General features: G+C 36.3%; 1 protein-coding gene across 1 annotated transcript in view; it reads left to right on the forward strand.

Moving 5' to 3' along the window:
- The first annotated feature begins 2,732 nt into the window (after positions 1–2,732).
- JAKMIP2 (janus kinase and microtubule interacting protein 2) overlaps positions 2,733–21,645 on the forward strand; it is a 169,259-nt gene continuing 150,346 nt past the window's right edge. The window contains exon 1 of the mRNA XM_024738252.1: positions 2,733–2,980. The gene's annotated coding sequence lies outside the window, so the exon portion shown is untranslated. The remainder of the gene's footprint in view (positions 2,981–21,645) is intronic.

Consider the following 21,645-nt stretch of genomic DNA (forward strand, 5'->3'; position numbering starts at 1 on the left):
CTAATATGGGTCAGGTACTGTTCACAAATAAACAAACAAACAAATATCTCTACCCTTTCATAGCTAACATTCTAGTGGGGAGAAACAGATAAAAATTTTAAAGTATAAATAAATGACATAGTATATTAAAAGATAATAGATACCATGGGAACATAGAGCACAGTAACAGGAAATGGCAATGGAGAGAGGAATGAAATTTTAAATTTTCTTTTTTTTAACTAAGAATTATTACAAGTGAAGTTGAAGTCTTTGTTTAACTAAAAAAATATATATATATTGTTTTACATTAAGTTCCTTTCTCTGAGAACATTCTGTTTACCATGCCTAATTTTATTAATGTTTTGCCAAAGCCAGAGACAAATTTCCTTTTAAAGTAAATAAATAACAAATAATTAAAGTAAATAAAAATAAATACCACACAATTAAATATCTAAAGGAAAATATTATTAAATAATGGTAACAGTGCTGCATGGATATAGCCACAAAAAAAAAAAAAGAGTACTATTTGAATGGTTAAATTAGGGAATTGTTTAAATAGGGAACACCAAACACTTTTCCCTTCCTATTGCCTCTGTGTTGATAGGAGGAGAGAAAACTAGAATCACTCACCCCAACCAAGTCAGCTCTTGGTGCTCAAGATAAAAGGCTTCCTCACAAGGCTGGTGGAGAGGATTCCATCACCTAAGCACGTCTGAGTTTCTACCACCTGCAGCTTTCATCTCTGCTTACTTTACATGACCATTTTTGTGGAGACAGCAGAAGATGAAATACAGAGAATACAAAAGCTCGACTATCACAACGCATTCCTTTATGCTACACAGCTACACTCACGTGCTGCTGACGTGCAAGTGTGTGTAGACTGACTGTCTAGGTTCTGGGGGAGGGAGGGGCCCCTAGCTGCACAGAGCAGGATGCAGGCTCTCCCCTGGAGAGGACCCGGAGGCAATGCCAAGTGTGGAGGATGAGTTGCAACCCTTTCCTCAACCACCTAATTGCCTTCAAATCAGTTTTGCTAGAATAAGGCCCTGACATTAAGTGTGAACCCAAGCAGGAAAATGTCCTCTCACATTTTAAAATTAATTACTTGAGAATGAGTAACAAAGAATCTTAGCTAGCACTTTGTGCTAGACATTGTGCTCATGCTCTACATGCATCATCCTATTTGATTCTCACGATGAGGTCCTACAATTATTTCCATTTCACAGATGAAGAAACATAGGTTCAGGAAAGTTAATTAACGTGTCCCAAATCATATCTAATGTCAGTCGAGCCCAGGCTGTCTGACTCTGAAATTTGTACTAATCCTATTTGAATCTGTAAATAACCCTATGAGGGTTAAGAACAAGAGTATCTCCATTCCATGGAGGAGTAGCAGAAAATGTAATGGTTAGGAGAGCAAATGCTAGTGTTAGAAGCATCAGAGTTTTAATTCTGGCTCTGCCATGTATTAGCCGTGTGGATTTGGGCTTACAACGTCCTTAATTGTCACATTTTAGAGAACTTTTAACCTCTTAGGGCCTCGCTGTTTTTGCCATCATCATCATTGTCACCCATCTTCCTCTTCATCATCATCATCACAGCTATCATGTATTAAGTGTTTTCTCACCTTAATTCTTTCCCGTGTCTGAAATTGCCACTCTATTCCTTCAATCCCTTGGATCAAGGAGTGGCTACAATGTACTACCACCACTACTAATAATAGCAATAAGAGTAAACATTTATTATATGCTTACTACATGCCAAGTGCTTTTAGTGCATTATCTCATTCAATCTTTACAACTACTGCCTGAGATAAATACTAGTGTCATTTATAATGTATAGTTAGAAACAATTCATCTAGAACTCAGCACTGCTGATTTCACATCCTTTTTTTCCTACTCACCGCCCAGACCCCCAGCTGGCTTGGGACCTCCAAAAGGGCATCCTTGAAATAGCATGGAATTTCCTGCAGGATATTGAACACTCCAGGAGTCTGACACTAAAAAGGATTGAAACTATCCACCAACTGAGAGCCGTGGTTGCTCAAGGAATTTCTGATTCCTCTGTTCCAACTTCCTTTTCCACAGGGGAGTGCCAAACAACTCCAGGTCCTCTTCAGAGGGGGAGCTGGAAAAACAATGACTCACCTGAGAAGAACAAGCAGAGTAGTGCCAAGGAATCAAACAGACTCTTTTTTAATTGCAAAGTCCAGCCACCCATTTTCCTTGTTAACAACCTTGAGTGGCTTTGAGTAAAAGATGCTATAAAGAACAAACATATTTGGAGTGATAATAATCTCCTATTACATTATATAACTTTCTCCATATTTGTTATTATTTTTTCTGATTGCAAATTTAATACATTTTATTGGGAAACCATAGAAAATGAAAAAATAGCTAAGCTGTTTTGTATGATTCAGTCTAGACTTCAATAAAATTGAAATTATTCTCTTCCCATGGCTATACACCCTTACCCCATTTTTAAAGACCTGGAGTCCAGGGTAGGAGAGGCCAAGAGCATCCCAGAGAGCAGCAGCGCAAATTCACTCCCCTCCAACCCCTGCAGCTCCTTTCACCCATCTCGCCTCCCTCTTAGTCTGGTGGCTTACCATTGGTCGTTGCCATGACAACCAGCAGCAGCCAGGGCTGGCAGCCTCTACCGCAGCAGGGGTGGGGCTTTGGAGGAGGGGGCAGGAGAGGAGGAGCTAGAGGAGGTATGTGCTGCAAGTTCCTGGCTGCTTCTGAGCTCACCCCATCCTCCGAGAGGGAGGAGGCCTTGTGGTGATGCTGCTGCTGCTTCTGCCGCCTCGACTGCTGATACTCTAGTGAGGCTGGAAGGGTGGTTCCTATTCGCACCGTCGCCAACCAGAGAGTGAGGGAAAAAAATCCCAGCAGCCGCTGCTGATGTTGGGTTCGGAGGCTGCATCCGACTCGGTCACAAGGAAAATGGATTCAGTTTGCATCTCTCCCTCCTTTCAACAGCTTCTCCGCGTCTCAGCATGGTAAGTAGCAGAGAGCGGGGTTATCTTCTTGGTTTAGCTGGCTGTTAAATGACCTGTGTATACATTTGTGGCCTGCACTTGAACAATGACTCCCTCAGAGAAGGAGAGGAAGATGTGGAGACAGTGATGGGGATGGGAGAGAGGAAGGTTGCCAGGAAGAGAGAATTAAGAAGGCATCTGCTTGTGTTAAAAAAAAAAAAAAAATGGTGTTGTGATTTTATCCTGAACTGGCTCAGAATGCAGACTGAGCCACTTGGTTCCTTTCCTTCCCAGCTTAGCGACAGAATCAGGGGGTGGAAAAAGAGCTGACAAGAAATGGATGTTATTGAAGGGAATCATTTAATTTGCGGCTCTCACATACAGGGTTGGGCCTTCCTCAAAAACACATTTGGTGCTTCCTAAGCTTTCCGGCCTAATTATAAGGTGATTTTGCTTATTTCCCTCATTGCTAAGAAAAGGTAGCTCCAGAATTTAGCATTTTATTTCATATTCTGATGTACTCTTGCTGAGAAACCATTTGCCAGATAGAGTTTCATTTTTAGTACATAGATTTGATTGTGAACATACAAATGGATACCCTATGGATATGCATATGATACATACACGTTACTTAGCATTTATGAAACATATTTATGTGCAGAGTGTGCTTTGCAATCATTTTTATGGGTTACAAATGACCTTGCATGCTTGGAGGTAATTGCATATTTTTGAAACTGTGCTTCTGGTTTGTATTATTATTCATTGGCTTCATTTGGATTAATGCAAGATTTATTCTTGTTATTGTCTCTTAGTTTCATTGTGACCAATTAGGATAATCTGTATCATAGCACTGGATGTGAATTCATAGCCTGCCTCTTTTCTTTATTTTTAATTGGGTTTGTGGGGGGTGATTTGAGAGCCCTGAATTTACAATGATAGGAAAGGGAGGTGGCTTGTGGTATTATTTTGTGTCTAGCATCTTGCCAAATGAATGTTGAAACAAATCAGTTTTCTTGAAATTCTACCCCAAGCCTTTCATGTTTGTACCTGTGTCCCAGGAAGCACAGATGAGTTGGAAGGTGAAATGCATTCATTTTTTTAATAGTGCTGCTTATTCCTTCAGTATCCAGACACCATTTTACAGTTCCCTCAAATGTTGTGGTATGGGTCTACTTCTTTAGGTGGTTAAGTAGGAAAGTGGGACTGTTTTGAAAATCTAGGTGTTCCCAAGCACCTTAGCCATCTCCAAATTAGCCTGCTTATACAATGAAATAAAACAAGAGAGTGAGCAAAGCTTAGGGTGAGAATGTGTGGCTTGCAGGCAAAATGGGGGGCTATTGTAGTTTACAAATGCTTAGTGTGATCTGCTTGACCTTTTATTATGTCACAGCTTTAAGGCAACTCAGGATACTAAGGATGCCTGAGATGAGTAGGGTACAGGGCTCCATTACCACCCAGGATAATAGAAATTTCATTGAATTAAAGCCAGAAAAATCCTTGCAGGTAAAACTGTGTTAGTAACATTACATTTATCATATGGACTATTTTTTATCCATCTCTCTCTTCTCTAACAATATCGTTGTCAGTGCAAACATTTTTTAAATGTAAAAAAAAACGTTTGTTCTAATCCTGCATTTTATTTTACACACTGCTCCCCTTCATTTACAATCTTTACGTGTATTTGAATCAGGTTTATAGTTTAACTTCTCCGAGAATAAATGTCCGGTTTGGTTTATATATGGGAAGGCTCTTCAGCAACTTAATAGGAAGAATGGATTTAATGTGCTCATGGCATGTCATATATTATATAGATTCACAGCTCCATCAAGTCATGCTACCATAGGCCTTATTATCACAACTACATAAAGTAGAGCAGGGAAAGGGGTACTAGGCTTGTATGTCATAACAAAAATTTTATAACACTCTGCATCCTGAATCGTTAATGATAACTTTTGACTGGCAAAAATTAAAATTTCAGTAAGCTTTAAAAAATTAAGACATGTTGTAGTTGCAGTTGCATTGTATTTCATGCACTGAAAACAGTTGCCTTGGGCTTTGTTTTATTTCCTTTGTTTCGACTTTTCATTGGGATGTGGTTTTATAGGTGAAGTTGGTACAGTTTGAGCAGAGGCAAATCACTCTAAGTCATGGACATAGAACTGACTCTCAGCAGTGAGTTTCAGCTGTGTGGTCAGACCCTGATGGAAATACGGGTCTAGTTTTTGATCCTACAACTTGAGACGATTATATGACCTTTGCTGAGGGGTCACAGAAAAGTGAACTGTTTTTAAAGGACTACAAGTTGAACCCTCTAAGAAAGGATAAGGAAATTAGGATTATTTTATTGGGAGAAGTGAAACTAAGAGATGATGATCATTTACTTCAAAGAGCTGGACATTGCTTACTGACAGTTTTTGGAGCCTAAAATATGGTCATTGGGCTTCAACTTCATTAGAAAGAATGAAGATTAGGAATACACAATGTAAAACTTCCTGATAGCAAATTTGAACTGTCAACTGGATAACCAGATAAGGCAGTGCATCCTTCTTCAAAACCTCCAAAAGTATGCCATAGACATGCATTTATTCTGAACAGGCTAAATTCTTTCTCAAGAACTTTACTGGCTTTTTCTAGAGTAAATTGTCCATTTAAGAGTGTGCTTTAGTTGTTTAACATCAGGTACTGCTAGACCTGCAACAGTAAGACTCCGTGTTGTAAAGGGCTTCTAAATTACAGAATCTGAATATTTTTAAAGAAATCAATTGACCGTATGCTTGGAGAAACGTGTATGTTATCTTGTCAGGATGCAGGGAACTGAATATTGTCCTCTTCATAAGACTCCTTTCTCAGCAACTTTATGGAATGTGATGCCTAACAGCCATATTAACATTATTCCCTTTGTATGGCTAATTTTAAAAAATGAAATGGGGTTTAGTGGGGTCTAGATACAAAATATCAATAGTTCAAGAGCCATCAATTTGATGTCAGAAAAAACAAAATATATGGAAGATACATACATTTGATTATTTAAATGCGCTATTTAACAACAAGCAAATTAATTAATTACCTTTTTCTCAAATACTATCTTGAAAATGCCATTCTTGTTGCAATATTAAACATTTTGACTGGCATTTAAACTTTTGTAAAACTTGTTTCAATTGGGATAAAACACATATTATCTAATTTCTCACTTTGTGATAGGATGTTCCTTATTTCTTCAAGTGACTTCAGACATATTTCAGTCTTATGTACATGCTTCAAGTCTCCATCAGGGGAACTTAGAAAATAGCTGGAGAGTCAAAACTGTTTTCTACATTTTTCATGGTTTCATAAAAAGATTAATGCTTTGTTTTCCATAGTTGGAACCAAAAAGAAAACAAAATTTATCTTGGAAGTTTTAACATAAATTACTCAATTGTTTTTTACTGAAATAAATAAACTAGATGTATACTTGGGTGTTACTCTGAGAGGTCAGTTACAGTTCCCCCTGTTTGCACATCCCAAATGTTATTTTACCAAGTGAAAATGTGTTTTCAGACATGGTGAATTAATCAGTTGAAAAACAACTATTTGTAGAACTCTTATATGACTAGCACAATTTGCATATCTAGGAACGTAGAATTTCCTTGTGGGGGGTATATAACCTATACACATGTGCAATAGTTAATGACGAAAACAATATAGTTGTAATTAGCACCATCATTACACCTTATCTTAATATAATCTTTTGTAGTTCTTAAAGTCATTTTACATTCTTTATTTGTCATCTTATATTCCCCAAAATTCTGTCATGCCAGTAAATCTAGTGTCATCATAATTATTTTACATTAGTGGAAAGAGGCTCGGGAGATTAGACTTGTTCAAGTTTGGGTTTGGTAAATAGCCTAGTTGGGCCCTAATTCCAACTCACATGAGCTCAAATCTGCCATATTAGAAAATATAGCAAATTATCTTGCCGATTTGAATTTTAAAATATCAAATATAGTAAACTCTGCATTAAATGTAGTTCATTTTTATTTGGACATTTATTTGGATATTTGGATATGATTTGTTCTTTGATCATATTGGATTGCCACATAGATTAAATTCATTCTTCAGTTATCAGCCAAAAAAAAGGTAGACACAAAAATTATTTTGGAGAAAATCTGGGATTCATGATATTTCATAAAAGCATGAAGCATTTGGGGAAAACTTGGAACTTTGTTGGACTGATGTGCACTTATTTTATACCTAAGTATTATTTTTATTTGTAATGACATAAAGTTGGGGGGTAGCACAGTTTTTTTTCCTGTGCTTAGGACCAAATTAATTTCTATAGGTCCTGGACCTTGAAGAAACTTAGCCCATACCTCCTACCTGTATGTCCTAAGCATCTCTCTACCTACATGTTCTTAAAAATTAAAATGATATTAACTCATAAATAAGTGTACATCAGTTTAACAACTTTCTGATATTTCCTGGACAAATACTTTTATACTTTTCTGAAGTATCAAAAATCAAATACTTTTCTCCAAAATCTTGTAGTTTTTTGATGTCTCCCTTTCTTTGCTAACACTGTAGGCACGTGCTTTGTCCAACTGTTTGGTAATTCAGCACTGGCCAAAGAGTAAATCATGCCATCTGAACTATCATTTCACATTTGTGAAGTGTCCTTTATAATTAATTAGCTTGCAGTACAAGTGACATCTGTCATATTAAAGGCATTCTGCTTTAAATCAATATTCACCAATACAATTAAATTTTCTTTTAAAGGCTCTCTTATTTTACATTTGAAACATATATCCAAATTGTTGGAAAAAAAAGGATAAATCAGAAATGTATAAGAAAATCACCCATAAGCCTACCATCAAGAAATAATTACTGTTAGTACTTTGAAATATTTCCTTCTAGATTTTTTTCTATCTGCCAGTATAAACACACTCAGATATACCATTTCATAAATGGGACCATACTCTAAGCATTGTTTTATAGGTATTTTTTTTATAGGTTTTTTATTTTATATAAGGTGGCCATCTTTCCATGTCAATGAAATATGTCTCTAGTAAATTTTTAATCTCTGTGTGCATTTTTCTTGATGACTCAAGATACTTTCCCCCACTTTGGGGTCTTCACACTTTGCTTTTAAATACAGGTAGAGGGCTTCCCTGGTGGCACAGTGGTTGAGAATCTGCCTGCCAATGCAGGGGACACGGGTTCGAGCCCTGGTCTGGGAAGATCCCACATGCTGCGGAGCAACTAGCCCCGTGAGCCACAATTACTGAGCCTGCGCATCTGGAGCCTGTGCTCCGCAACAAGAGAGGCCGCGATAGTGAGAGGCCCGCGCACTGCGATGAGGAGTGGCCCCCACTTGCCGCAATTAGAGAAAGCCCACGCACATAAAAGAAGACCCAACACAGCAAAAATAAATAAATAAATTTAAATACAGGTAGATCCTGCTTGATTTTCAGTAGCTGTGAGTCAAGCATGATTTTCAGGAAATAGGAGATCTGTTATTCTGACCTGCCACTGCATCTCACAGTGGGTATTAAATTAACCTCGGTCATCTCTTGTCTGCTGATAATGAATGAGTTTTAAGCTCAAGTCAGTGAAATCCCTGTTTGAATTGCTAGGAATTTCACCAGGCGCATGCATAAGCGGCAATTAAAAAAACAAAAACAAATCTCTTCCAGATTCATGTTATTCTTCCTCAGTATAGCAGTGGCATCCTGTAGTCTTAACCTCAGTGACCAACTTAAATTCTTCATAAAAACATTTAAACAACATACCTTAGCTGTCACATGACTTCTCAGACTAAACTAAGATATATTTTTGGCATCTGTATGTTTCTTAAACTGGTATATAGTTTTTAAATGAAAGCCCAGTCATCTGACTCTTCCCTTTTTAAAATATGAATGGTTGGATTCTTCTTATACTTTAAGTTTGAGCTTTAAATATAACTCCTTGGAGAGGTTTCCTTAAGTATATCTCCACTATTACTCTTCGTACCCTCTGTTTCCTTTGTAGCATTTATCAAAGTTGTAATTGTAGAGCTATTTATTTGCTCACTTGATCTTCCCTGCCCTTCACTAGATTGTAAACTCTGTGAGGGCAGAAAATGAAACTGTCAATTAATAACGAAAGCCTTGGCACGACATATGTGCTCAATAAACAGTGGTTGACTGAACGAATAAATGGGTGCTCCCCTGAAGGACCTCTGTTTTCTAGCAGGTCTTCAGACTGTAACTCTCATTCTTGTACTTTGGCTGTGAAAACAAAATGGATTGTATTCATATATGTGATATTCTCAGGATTTTAGGCTGTTCATAAAGGAAAGCCAAATTCTTAAATGACAAATCACAATATTTAAAAAATCCATCGTTAAAAATTGTTCACTACATAGTATGACATAAATAAGAAAGGCTGTGAATATTTCTGTGGCTTCATTTATTCCCTTTCAAAACTGAATTGCAAATCAGAAATAATGAAACCATTAAGGGAATACCTTTGGATTCACTATAACTTATTAAAATAAATTAGTAATTTAATTATTATTAACATCAAATTATATGATACACACTCAAAGTTATTCTAGAAATACACTTTACTACATTCTCTAATCATAAATAAATCATTCCTTCATATCTATATCCAAAAATGAGGCTGAAACAGAAATGGAGACAATAACCTTACTCAGAAGATGAATTGAGGAAAAATCTTGCTTTCATGGAAGTTTTGAAATCAAATATAAAAAGAGTGACCTGGAGGAGAAGGGGTATGCTTGGCAAATACAAAGAAATATCTTTAAATCATTGGGAACAGCCATCTCTATAGGTGCCTGACCTGCTGATACATTGAAATTTAAGTAAGAGGAAAAAGTCTTTGTTCCCTGTCTTTGTTTGGCATCTAAATCAAGATCACTCACTGCACTGCTTGAAATTCTAGAGTCAACTGCAGTTAAAATATAGATGGAAAACCAAATCTGGCTAAGTTTAGCTGACACTGTCTGGTCAGAAAACAATTCATTGGTATCATTTTCAAGAAGGAAATTTTGCTGAGGTCATTGTGACTCTAAAAAAGCCTTGTGAGCATGTGCTTCAGAAAAGAGGGTGATATTGTCAACCTGCCTTCTGATCCAAACTGGAAATGTTTCCTTGGAAAATGCTACCCAGTATAACCACAATGAAAATGTAAACCAAGCAAGTGTTTCTCACCCACATGCCTCATCTGGCTCTTTCTTGTGCAGCATTTCTTGGAGAGAGGTACCTTCCAAAAATAAGCATTCATGGAGAGGTACCTTCCAAAAATGAATGGCTTCTCTAGTCCTTACGTCTGACCCATATTTAAGGCCTGTAAACTCTTCATAGGTCAGATATACCTAATTTGAACATATTTTCCAAAACAAAAATTGTTTTTTTAGATGCAATTATACTGATGAAAACAGCTAGACAGAATATTTTAAATGAGTCCCAGTCTGTAAAGTCTAGGATATTGTGTCATTCTACCAGCAAGCCATTAAAAGAATAGCAAGACAATAATTTTATATACAACAATAACCAATTTATATTAAAAATAAACACACTGAATTCACATGAGAATTCTCAAGATGATAATTCTGCTAATTGGCACTGAGGAGACAGAGAAAGAGACTTAAGTGTTTTGAAGATATTATAGATCCCAAACTTGCCTTCTTAAGAATTTCCTAGATAACTCAGATTGTGAAAATGGGAACTCTGGAATTACTGGAGTTTCTCCGTTGTCTGCTCTGCTAGGGTTACCTAGACCCCAGGAAGGAATTCCTCCTACTCCACAGGCTTAGTCTTTGTCTCCTGCATCTCTTAAGTAGGAATTTAAGTGGTTGCTAATTAACCATAAAGGGGAATTTGTATTTCAGAGAATATATGATTCTTTGTTGTAGGAAGGAGAACATTTGAATTATGACTTAGTTTTATTTTAAAAGCATTTCATTTAATAAAAGTGCCTACAAAGTTTAGAATTTATAGTATTTTGAGCTAGATGCCTGAAACATTAGCAATCATTAAAAATAAACCCTAGCTTTTAAAAAATGAATTAACAAGGACCCCCTTACTCCTAGTTAATTTTACATAGAAGGAGCATTTTAGCCATCTCGCTCTCTTCTTAGCTAGATTGTCCACATTCCAGGCTCCACAGGGTTCAGTGTCACCTTCTGAAACAAGAGAGAGGAAAATATCAGCTTGCAACAAGGGAAATTGATTCTTCTACCACTGTAGACCTTCAGGTTTTTTTCCTCTATAGATTGAAAAGAGCCCAGTCTCTAAATGCGTGCTTAAACATGCCCAGTTCACATGAATGCTCTCATCTGGACAGGTTTAGCTACACACATTGTCCAATCTCTTTTAAGTGTGGTGTATTATTTTATATTTTTCTCTTTTCACTCTATTTACAGTTTTTGAAATCAAACCTAAATGGCTTAGCCAAGACCCCTGGAAGGTAGTAAAGAGACAAGATTAATATTTCTAGCCAGTCCCTGGCTATTTGCTTTCTGCACTTTCACTAACATTTGTAGGGCTTGAAAACATTAACTGTCTAAATTTATTTTGTATAATCTTCTTGCTTTGAAACATCTTGCTTTGATCTTTGGCTGTATAGCCAACTGTAATCTAAGCGGAATTGATCTGTTCTCAGTTCACGTGGTGCCACTGCTAAACCACATTCTTGATGTCCTCAAATGTTGTTTTTCTAACGAAAGGATCTTTATGACAGAGAGTAGCTGATGAAATAGTAGAAAAGCATTTTGTTCAGGAGACATTTTGCAAAGAAGCACTCTCTCTTGGGTCAATCTGAAATTTTTTTTTCAGACTTGATGCTGACTCTGTTCTTTAGAAGAATTGAGGACATCCGTAGTATCGAGTTTCCTTTATAATTCAAGTAAACCAATTTATTCCAGGAACAAATGAGACAGCCTTGACCCTCTTAATAACAAGAATATCTGATATGGTCTGAATATAACAAGAATAAAAAGAAAACTTACTTTTACAACTTACTTTTCAAAGTTATCCAGAAAAAGAGCTAAATTCTTTGAGTACCTATTATGTATTTCTTATACTGTTTTCACCCATGTCCATTTTTTCAGTCCTCACAAACAGAGGCATTGTTCTTCCCACTTTGCAAGAGGAAAATGAAGCTTGAGTAAGTTAAATTCTTAGCCAAAGCCATTCAGTTAGTGAGTTTAGAGCTAAGACTGAAGTAAGAGCTATCTGATTTTATAGCACAGTGGTTAAAACCTGAAGCTTTGTGGACTGGACCCAGCTCAGGGAAGTGTTTGCAAACATATGTCAAGTGTTTGTAAGCAAAAATATATGTTTCCAGCACAGTATTTTTAAAAACACTTGTCCAAAATTTTGTAATTTTGACATTTCAAAAAATATCTCAGTATCTCCCTCCTCTTAGAAAATAAGAAAATCTGGCATCACTAGGCCCACATCTCTTCATGGTAGACACATCTGGAGTTGAGTGATAGGTATTCCTCTGGGTGGGTATTGTGCTTTTCAGCATGTGCCACATCAGCACCCCAAGCCCCTTCCCCACCAGTGGATTCACATTAACTCTTTGGCCCTTGAGACCGTTGGAATTCTGACTGCTGTTTAGCCCATTTTCATTCCACTATAGCATGTTATTTCCCAGTTAAGCATGGTTTTTGTTCTTTAGAGAAACACTCAGGTTTCATTAATATGGAAGCTGAAATGAATTTAACCCAGCGGATGAGCATTTGATAAAAATGAACTATCTGTATGAAATTTAATGCTGTTGATCTGATTTGGGGGCAATCACAATTACGTTTCAACCAGACAATTTGTAGCTTCAGGTGTTTCCTCTATGCACCATCAATTATTTGTTTTATTTCTTTCATAATTAGTAAGCAAAGGCATTTTTCACAGGAATTAATGTGTTCAATACTTTATTTTACAAGTTACAAAGGACTTTTGATACTTTAAATTTCACAAGCATATAGGTAGAGAAGATATTATATATTATGTTATATTGTATTATATTACATTATGTTAATTTATGTTATACCATTTATAATCAACCTCAGGTTAAAGTTCAGATTGTCTACCTGTATCCAGCATCACCTAACCACTAAGTGAAAAGTATACCACTCAAATTGAGGTTTCTTTACTTCAGAATTTATTTGTTCTATGAGATGTGGCCCCACACAACCGAATGATCCATCAGTAACATGAATCAGAGCCAGAGAATTATGACATGATCTGACCTTCACTCTAAATCCTAACTCAGGCGCTAAGGGAATTTAGGTCACTTGGTTATCCTCACCAAGTCCTTCCTTTCACATATGATTGGTGGATGTGTATCTGTATATGGACACAACTAAATAAACCAAGAACCTTTGATGGGGGTTGTGGAGGGTGGGGGGATGAATAAATAGTTCCTACATGTGTATCATTACCATCATCACTAATACCACAAAAGCCTAATTGAAGTTCCTCAAAATAGAAAGCATTCATAGACTTCCAATTGTTATCCCTGGTCCCTGTCCAAAAGGAACTTCTGTTTTTACAAGGAGAAAGGGCCAAATTTAAATAGAATATTAACACATGTGACACTTAGATGGAATACATCAATAGCACCACTGTTTTCAGCAGAAGTCTTTGTTTTTGTGATGTGACCACGATGGCTTCTAGCTAATTGGCCTCAACTATTAACATGTGTGTTGACATGGATGGTTTTGAATCAGTATTCAATCTTATCTTTCTTCTCTAAAGATAGATGTTTCATTTGATGAGCCAAATATAATAATCTTTACATTAATAAATAGAGATTATGAGGCACATTAATCTACTTTTTGGACCAAATTCAGGTTAAAAAAACCTCTTTGAAATTTCTTTCAAAACACATTTGACATTAATGTTAATTGTTATTGCATTGTTGGTTTATGTTTGTTTCAGTACCCTTCCTAGATGCCAAGCAGTGCCCTAAAGTTGTTACATACATGCACCAACACGCTTTGAAGAAGGTCATAGTATCCCTATTTTATGTATAGCTCAACTAAGGTTTATTACCATACAACAATTTAATACTTACTGAAGATTCTCTAACTGATAACAGATGGAACTAGATTCTGAACTCAAGTCTGCCTGACTCCAAAGTCATCTTAAGTAATGAGCTAAACCACTTCCCTCTTGTAGTGAAAACTTGATTGTGCTCCCCAAAATTAAATAAAGAGAAAGGCAAGTATATTTTTAATGTTATTATTAAATATTAATGAAGACCCAATTCTTGCTAAGCAAAGGATAGAAACACTGTTAAAATTGACATTCAAGAACAAAATCCACATAACCATAGTTTCCCCAGTGAAGAAAGGAAATAAGGGGCTGAATAAATCCCAGTCCTAAAATAAACCATTTGGAGATTTTGTGTTTTAATAACTCTTAGGAGATCATTTGTGAGTTACATATATTTGTACAATGTAATCTGGGATTCTCTTTTTAAAATAAACATTTAAATAGGTATTAAATATATTTTAATAAAAGAAAATTACCTAGTTTTCCTTCCTACTTTTTTAAAGCAATAAACCCCCCAGAAAACATTTTGTGCTATGTTTTCCACAATTCTGTAAGCTATGAATATTTTCTTTTTTCTAAAGAGATTCAGAGAGCAGTTTTACAGGAATTTCATTTCTGGAAAAAAATCCTCAATTGCAAAATAGACTGAGCAGCACAGATTCCAAACTTGATGCTATGAAGAGCACAGTTTCTGTGCTCTTATAGTTTCCATGGTTCTAAATTCATGCAACTTTAAGATTCTTTTGTTTCAATTTTTTGCTTATAGTGAATAGCAGGAGTTTTGACAAGAGTAGGTTTGGGTGAGAAAAGGTTGAAACCTTGATTTGCCTTTCCCTGTATATATGATAAATTGTGACCTATGCCAACCTTAGAATGTAATGAAGCTTTCTAAGCAGTATGTTGTAGAAAAAGGTTCAGTGACTTAGGAAAATATGTAAGATATGTCTTTTAAGTTAGAAAAAAAGAGGTCAAAAATCAAAAGGTGGAATTTAGTCCCAATTTTGTGAAAATGGAAAAAGTTACATGAATATATAAATATATATATTTTAAGTATAAATCAAAATATTAACAGCAGTTAATTCTGGGTGGTAACTTTATGAGAAATTTCTTCACTGATTTTTTTAATGATTTTCAAATTTACTAAAATAAAATTTACTTATTTATTTAGCAAATGTGAATATTTTTGAAAGAACGATTTGGTCTTCAAAATTTCTAAGTCATCCACAAATCCAAATAGCTTAACTATCTGCGTGACTCTGTAGGGCTTCTGGAAGATGGAAGTTTTGCTCTCTCTGGATCAGGGGTTCCAAATTGGTTTCCATAGATAACCACAGTGTCCCTGGTAAGCCATAGAGAGAAGAGAAAGGCTGGGAGGATAGGGTCCAGGCTCTCTAAGCACACACACACACACACACACACACACACACAGATACCCACTGGATGTCCTCCTAAAGTTTTGAGAAAAAAGATCCTTTCACAAAATGATTTGAAAACCCAATGATATATCTGATGTAATTGACATTCTATGTGCCAAAATATTAATTTCTTTAAAAACTAAATTTTTTTATTTTCACTTGGATATTCATCATCTTACTTTCATCAGCCTCTAGTGGTTTTAGTTCACAGTGTTTGTTAGAATCAGACAAAACTCCAAGCTTAACATCGTGTGATTCAGTCATAATTCATTTCCATGGAAGACCTCAAACAAGGATTAAATGATGAGAGAGAAAAATGCACAAAAATTCTTCAAAATTCTCACCTTCTTCCCTTTAAGAAGTAGGTGCACTTATCTCCATCATGAAGGACCTGTTCACACTTTTGCTGCCCTCTCTGTAGTTTAGATGAAGTGAAATCTTTCTGTTCTTGAGCCTAATAATAATGATGATGATGCTAATGGAAGTTCATGCTTTGAGGGTGGGGTCTGGAGTTGCACAGCCCCAGGGAGTACTGTGAATGACACTTCCCAGAGTTGTGCAGGGGAGCAGTACTGAATAAGTACCTGCTGCGTGCCCTGTGAAGTTCTGAACACTTTATAAGCATAACACCTTGGTCATAGGTACTGTTGTACCCCCTTCTTACAACTTTAGTTGAGGAAACTAAGACAGAAATGTTCAACCAGCTAACAAATGATTTACTGAATGTTTCCTAAGTACTTGTCTTTATATTACTAGGTATATGGGATAAGATCAGGGCCTTATTCTCAAAAGGCTTATAAGTAGTAAAGGAAACAGGTCTATAAACAAGAGTTAACAGTAAAACCTGGCAAACACTGTAATGGTATGGCTTTCCCATTCAGCTACCAAAGGACATAGACTCAAAAAAAAAAAAAACCACAAAAAACAAAGAATACCTTAACATTTGCAATCAAGATATAGAGTCTTATTTTAGCTGAATTGTATTTGATCTTTACTGAAGAAATAAAAACAGGATGTGAACAACTTTTAGTGACTATTTCCTGTTGATTTATGTTACACGTTGTAATACTGTACATTAGGTCGTATATTTTAACACTATCTGACCAAACCCATCTAATTGATGAGTTGTAAGATAATTCAAATATCTTATTTCTTACGTGAATTACTAACCAAAGTTAGATTTTTCTCTTCATAACATCACCTGGTGAACCTGTTCAATTAGAAACTAGGGATACATTTAAACATTTTGAATTAGATCTTTAATATAGTCTTCAAACCAAATGCAAATTAGTATTCTTTGAATTTGTGGCCCTGATTTTAATGCAAAGGAAAATGATGTTTAAAAATAATTCTGACACCTACGATGTGTTCTTCTAAGGTGTATGTGTGGAGGAGTAGAGAGTGGGGAGCATACAAAGATGAGTAAGACTCAATCCCAAAGGTATAGTAAGCAGTAAGCATTTAGGCGCTAAAATTACGCCAAGAGACACAGAGACCTTTATCAGAACATAAGAACATCTGCAAATTGGGTATCACACATGTGAAAATCTATACAAGAAAACTGAGAAACATCCATCAGGGCACATAAATGAAGAAATAGAGTAAATTCATGATGATTAAAGATTGAGTTTCCTCACGTGAAAGTGGGGGAGGGGCATTGTAACCTGCCTGGCCTTAGAGTTAAAAAGGAATGTTATAGTGATATGGAATCCAACCCTTTTTCAGAGAATAATGCAGACTGTGAATTTTTAAAATAAAGCAAAACAGAAGAACATAAACATTAATCACTTTGCAGCATGAATAGTTTGCTGTGCTCTGAATTTTAATATACTTGAAGTTTTATCACTTGGGATGTATTAGAAAACAGAGTGTAAGACTGGAGTAAGGAATGGCTGTTAAATCCTGTCGAGGAAATTATGAATGGCTTCCTACAGTTTTTTTTTTCCCTTTGAACCTTTCTTGGCATGTGAATGTAATGAGGCCACATGCACAGCAAGTATTGGAAAACGTGTTAGATACATTGATTCCAGTTACAGTCAAGGGACTCTTTCATGATTATTTTTTCTGTATTTAGTACATAAAAAGGTAACCCAGAAAGTGAGGGAAAACGTAAGTCCAGAGGGGGAAAGGTAACTGAGTATTTAATGAGAGTATTGATTCTGATCCACCTGCCTTCATTTTGGTGTTTTTCCTTTTTGAGCTGTGATTATCAGTACTCCACCCTCTATATTAAATAATCTATAAACCCTCTCTCTCTGTGTAGTCAAATGCCACTGAAGCAGAAACCTGTAAAAGCCTAGCAAATCTTTTAAACTCTTTATTTCCTTTTAAGTAAAAGGAAAGTCTTGGGCTAGTTTTCTACAAGAAGGACCCTTCCAGCTGTAAATACGTTTTTGACTCTGTGACTGTCCATCACATTTTCCATCAGTCCTGTGTCCTAATAAATGCTTCCCAAGGTAATAAAGCAATATTAGCTTTTTGTCATTTTTCTCTTTCACTGTGTGTAAGTGTGTGTGTGTGTGTGTGTGTGTGTGTATGTGTGTGTGTCGTTCAGTTTGGCAAAAAGTTCATTAAATCTAAGCAATACATCTAAAAAGGCATAGAATGTGGTATACTGCGGGGCTAATTAGTCAGTCCAATAAATGAAAGTATTGACTTTACTTTTTCTTGGCTTCAGCCCAGATCCTGCGTCCTCCATAAGTGCTTACGTTCAAGCACAAGGTGAATGATTGATGGACAGAGGTATTATTAAGAGGTTTCCTAGTTTATTTAAGGGGCTGTATTAGATTATATTCAAAGACTGTTTCCACTCAACATTATGAACATGTGGAAGTAGACCCCCGAGCAGGAGCATTCTCTGTCGTACAAAATATTTGCTCTTGTGCATTCAGGAAGTCACTTTCTAGATTTCCCATTGGGGAAGCCAGCTTGCCATATGTGTGATATTTTAATCCAAGTATGAATATAGCTGTGCTTGACAGAAAAACATCCAAGGAAAGGATACAGGATTGTCCTTTTCATTCTCTCCCATTTCTCAGGAAAGGTTTTACTGTTGTATATCAGGTCAGTAGAGTTTCTTAATCAGAGCATCCCTTCACTAGACAAGTATTCTTCCCACAGTATTTGTCTTGATCCCAAGTTCACTTATCCTGGCTGTAATTTTTTTTTAGGGTGAGCCTGTGTGACACAGTGTGAAAGCACAAAACTGGGATACAGAAGTCCTGGGTTTAATCTTTGTTCAGCCACCAACCAGCTGTATGACATGAGCAGGTGTCCTATCCATTCTTTTATTTTATTTTTTTAACATCTTTATTGGAGTATAGTTGCTTTACAATGTTGTGTTAGTTTCTGCTGTATAACAAAGTGAATCAGCTATATATATACATATATCCTCATATCTCTTCCCTCTTGCGTCTCCCTCCCACCCTCCCTATCCCACCCCTCTAGGTGGTCACAAAGCATGGAGCTGATCTCCCTGTGCTATGCAGCTGCTTCCCACTAGCTATCTATTTTACATTTGGTAGTGTATATATGTCAATGTCACTCTCTCACTTCGTCCCAGCTTACCCTTCCCCCTCCCCACGTCCTCAAGTCCATTCTCTATGTCTGTGTCTTTATTCCTGGCTTGCCCCTAGGTTCTTCAGAACGATTTGTTTTTTTAGATTCCATATATATGTGTTGGCATACGGTATTTGTTTTTCTCTTTCTGACTTACTTCCCTCTGTGTAACAGACTCTAAGTCCATCCACCTCACTATAAATTACTCAATTTCTTTCCTTTTTATGACTGAGTAATATTCCATTGTATATATGTGCCACATCTTCTTTATCCATTCATCTGTCGATGGACACTTAGGTTGCTTCCATGTTCTGGCTATTGTAAATAGTGCAGCAATGAACATTGTGGTACATGTCTCTTTTTGAATTATGGTTTTCTCAGGGTATATTCCCAGTAGTGAGATTGCTGGGTCATATGGTAGCTCTATTTGTAGTTTTTTAAGGGACCTCCATATTGTTCTCCATAGTGGCTGTATCAATTTACATTCCCACCAGCAGTGCAAAGGGTTCTCTTTTCTCCACACCCTCTCCAGCATTAATTGTTTGTAGATTTCTTGATGATGGCCATTCTAACCAGTGTGACGTGATACTTCATTGTGGTTTTGATTTGCATTTCTCTAATGATTAGTGATGTTGAGCATCCTTTCATGTGTTTGTTAGAAATCTGTATATCTTCTTTGGAGAAATGTCTATTTAGGTCTTCTGCCCATTTTTGGATTGGGTTGTTTGTTTTTTTGATATTGAGTTGCATGAGCTGCTTGTATGTTTTGGAGATTAATCCTTTGTCCATTATTTCATTTGCAACTATTTTCTCCCATTGTGAGTGTTGTCTTTTCATCTTGTTTATGGTTTCCTCTGCTGTGCAAAAGCTTTTAAGTTTAATTAGGTCACATTTGTTTATTTTTATTTCCATTTCTCTAGGAGGTGGGTCAAAAAGGATCTTGCTGTGATTTATGTCATAGAATATTCTGCCTATATTTTCCTCTAAGAGTTTTATAGTGTCTGGCCTTACATTTAGGTCTTTAATCCATTTTGAGTTTATTTTGGGGTATGGTGTTAGGGAGTGTTCTAATTTCATTCTTTTACATGTAGCTGTCCAGTTTCCCCAGCACCACTTACTGAAGATGCTGTCTTTTCTCCATTGTATATTCTTGCCTCCTTTATCAAAGACAAGGTGACCATATGTGTGTGGGTTTATCTCTGGGCTTTCTATCCTGTTCCATTGATCTATATATCTGTTTTCGTGCCAATACCATACTGTCCTGATTGCTATAGCTCTGTAGTGTAGTCTGAAGTCAGGGAGCCTGATTCCTCCAGCTTTGTTTTTCTTTCTCAAAATTGCTTTGGCTCTTCGGGATCTTTTGTGTTTCCATATAACTTGTAAATTTTTTTGTTCTACTTCTGTGAAAAATGCTGTGGGTAGTTTGATAGGGATTGCATTGAATCTGTAGGTTGCATTGGGTAGTATAGTCATTTTCACAATGTTGATTTTTCCAATCCAAGAACATGGTGTATCTCTCCATCTGTTTGTATTGTCTTTGATTTCTTTCATCAGTATCTTATAGTTTTCTGCATACAGGTGTTTTGTCTCCTTAGGTAGGTTTAGTCCTAGGTATTTTATTCTTTTTGTTGCAATGGTAAATGGGAGTGTTTTCTTAATTTCACTTTCAGATTTTTCATCATTAGTGTATAGGAATGCCAGAGATTTCTGTGCATTAATTTTGTATCCTGCTACTTTACCAAATTCATTGATTAGCTCTAGTAGTTTTCTGGTAGCATCTTTAGGATTCTCTATGCATAGTATCATGTCATCTGCAAACAGTGACAGTTTTACTTCTTTTCTGATTTGGATTCCTTCCACTTCTTTTTCTTCTCTGATTGCTGTGCCTGAAACTTCCAAAACTATGTTGAATAATAGTGGTGTGAGTGGACAACCTTGTCTTGTTCCTGATCTTAGAGGAATTGGTTTTAGTTTTTCACCACTGAGAGCAACGTTGGCTGTGGGTTTGTCATATATGGCCTTTACTATGTTGAGGTAAGTTCCCTCTATGCCTACTCTCTGGAGGGTTTTTGTTATAAATGAGCTAACTTTGGGGTTTTTTTGTTCTTATTTCTCTAATTGCTTTAGGTGTGAGGTTAGGTTGTTTATTTGAGATGTTTCTTGTTTCTTGAGGTAGGATTGTATTGCTATAAACTTCCCTCTTAGAACTGCTTTTCCTGCATCCCATAGGTTTTGGGTCATCGTGTTTTCATTGCCATTTGTTTCTAGGTATTTTTTTATTTCCTCTTTGATTTCTTCAGTGATCTTTTGGTTATTTAGTAGTGTATTGTTTAGCCTCCATGTGTTTGTATTTTTTAGTTTTTTTCTTGTAATTGATATCTATTCTCATAGTGTTGTGGTCAGAAAAGACAATTGATACGATTTCAATTTTCATAAGTTTACTGAGGCTTGATTTGTGACCCAACATACGATCTATCCTGGAGAATGTTCCATGAGCACTTGAGAAGAAAGTGTATTCTGTTGTTTTTGGATGGAATGTCCCATAAATATCAATTAAGTCCATCTGGTCTAACATGTCACTTAAAGCTTGTGTTTCCTTATTTATTTTCATTTTGGATGATCTGTCCATTGGTGAAAGTGGGGTGTTAAAGTCCCCTACTATGATTGTGTT

The sequence above is a fragment of the Neophocaena asiaeorientalis genome, unplaced genomic scaffold, assembly GCF_003031525.2.
Source record: "Neophocaena asiaeorientalis asiaeorientalis breed wild unplaced genomic scaffold, Neophocaena_asiaeorientalis_V1.1 scaffold404, whole genome shotgun sequence".
NCBI classification, from domain to species: Eukaryota; Metazoa; Chordata; class Mammalia; order Artiodactyla; family Phocoenidae; genus Neophocaena; species Neophocaena asiaeorientalis.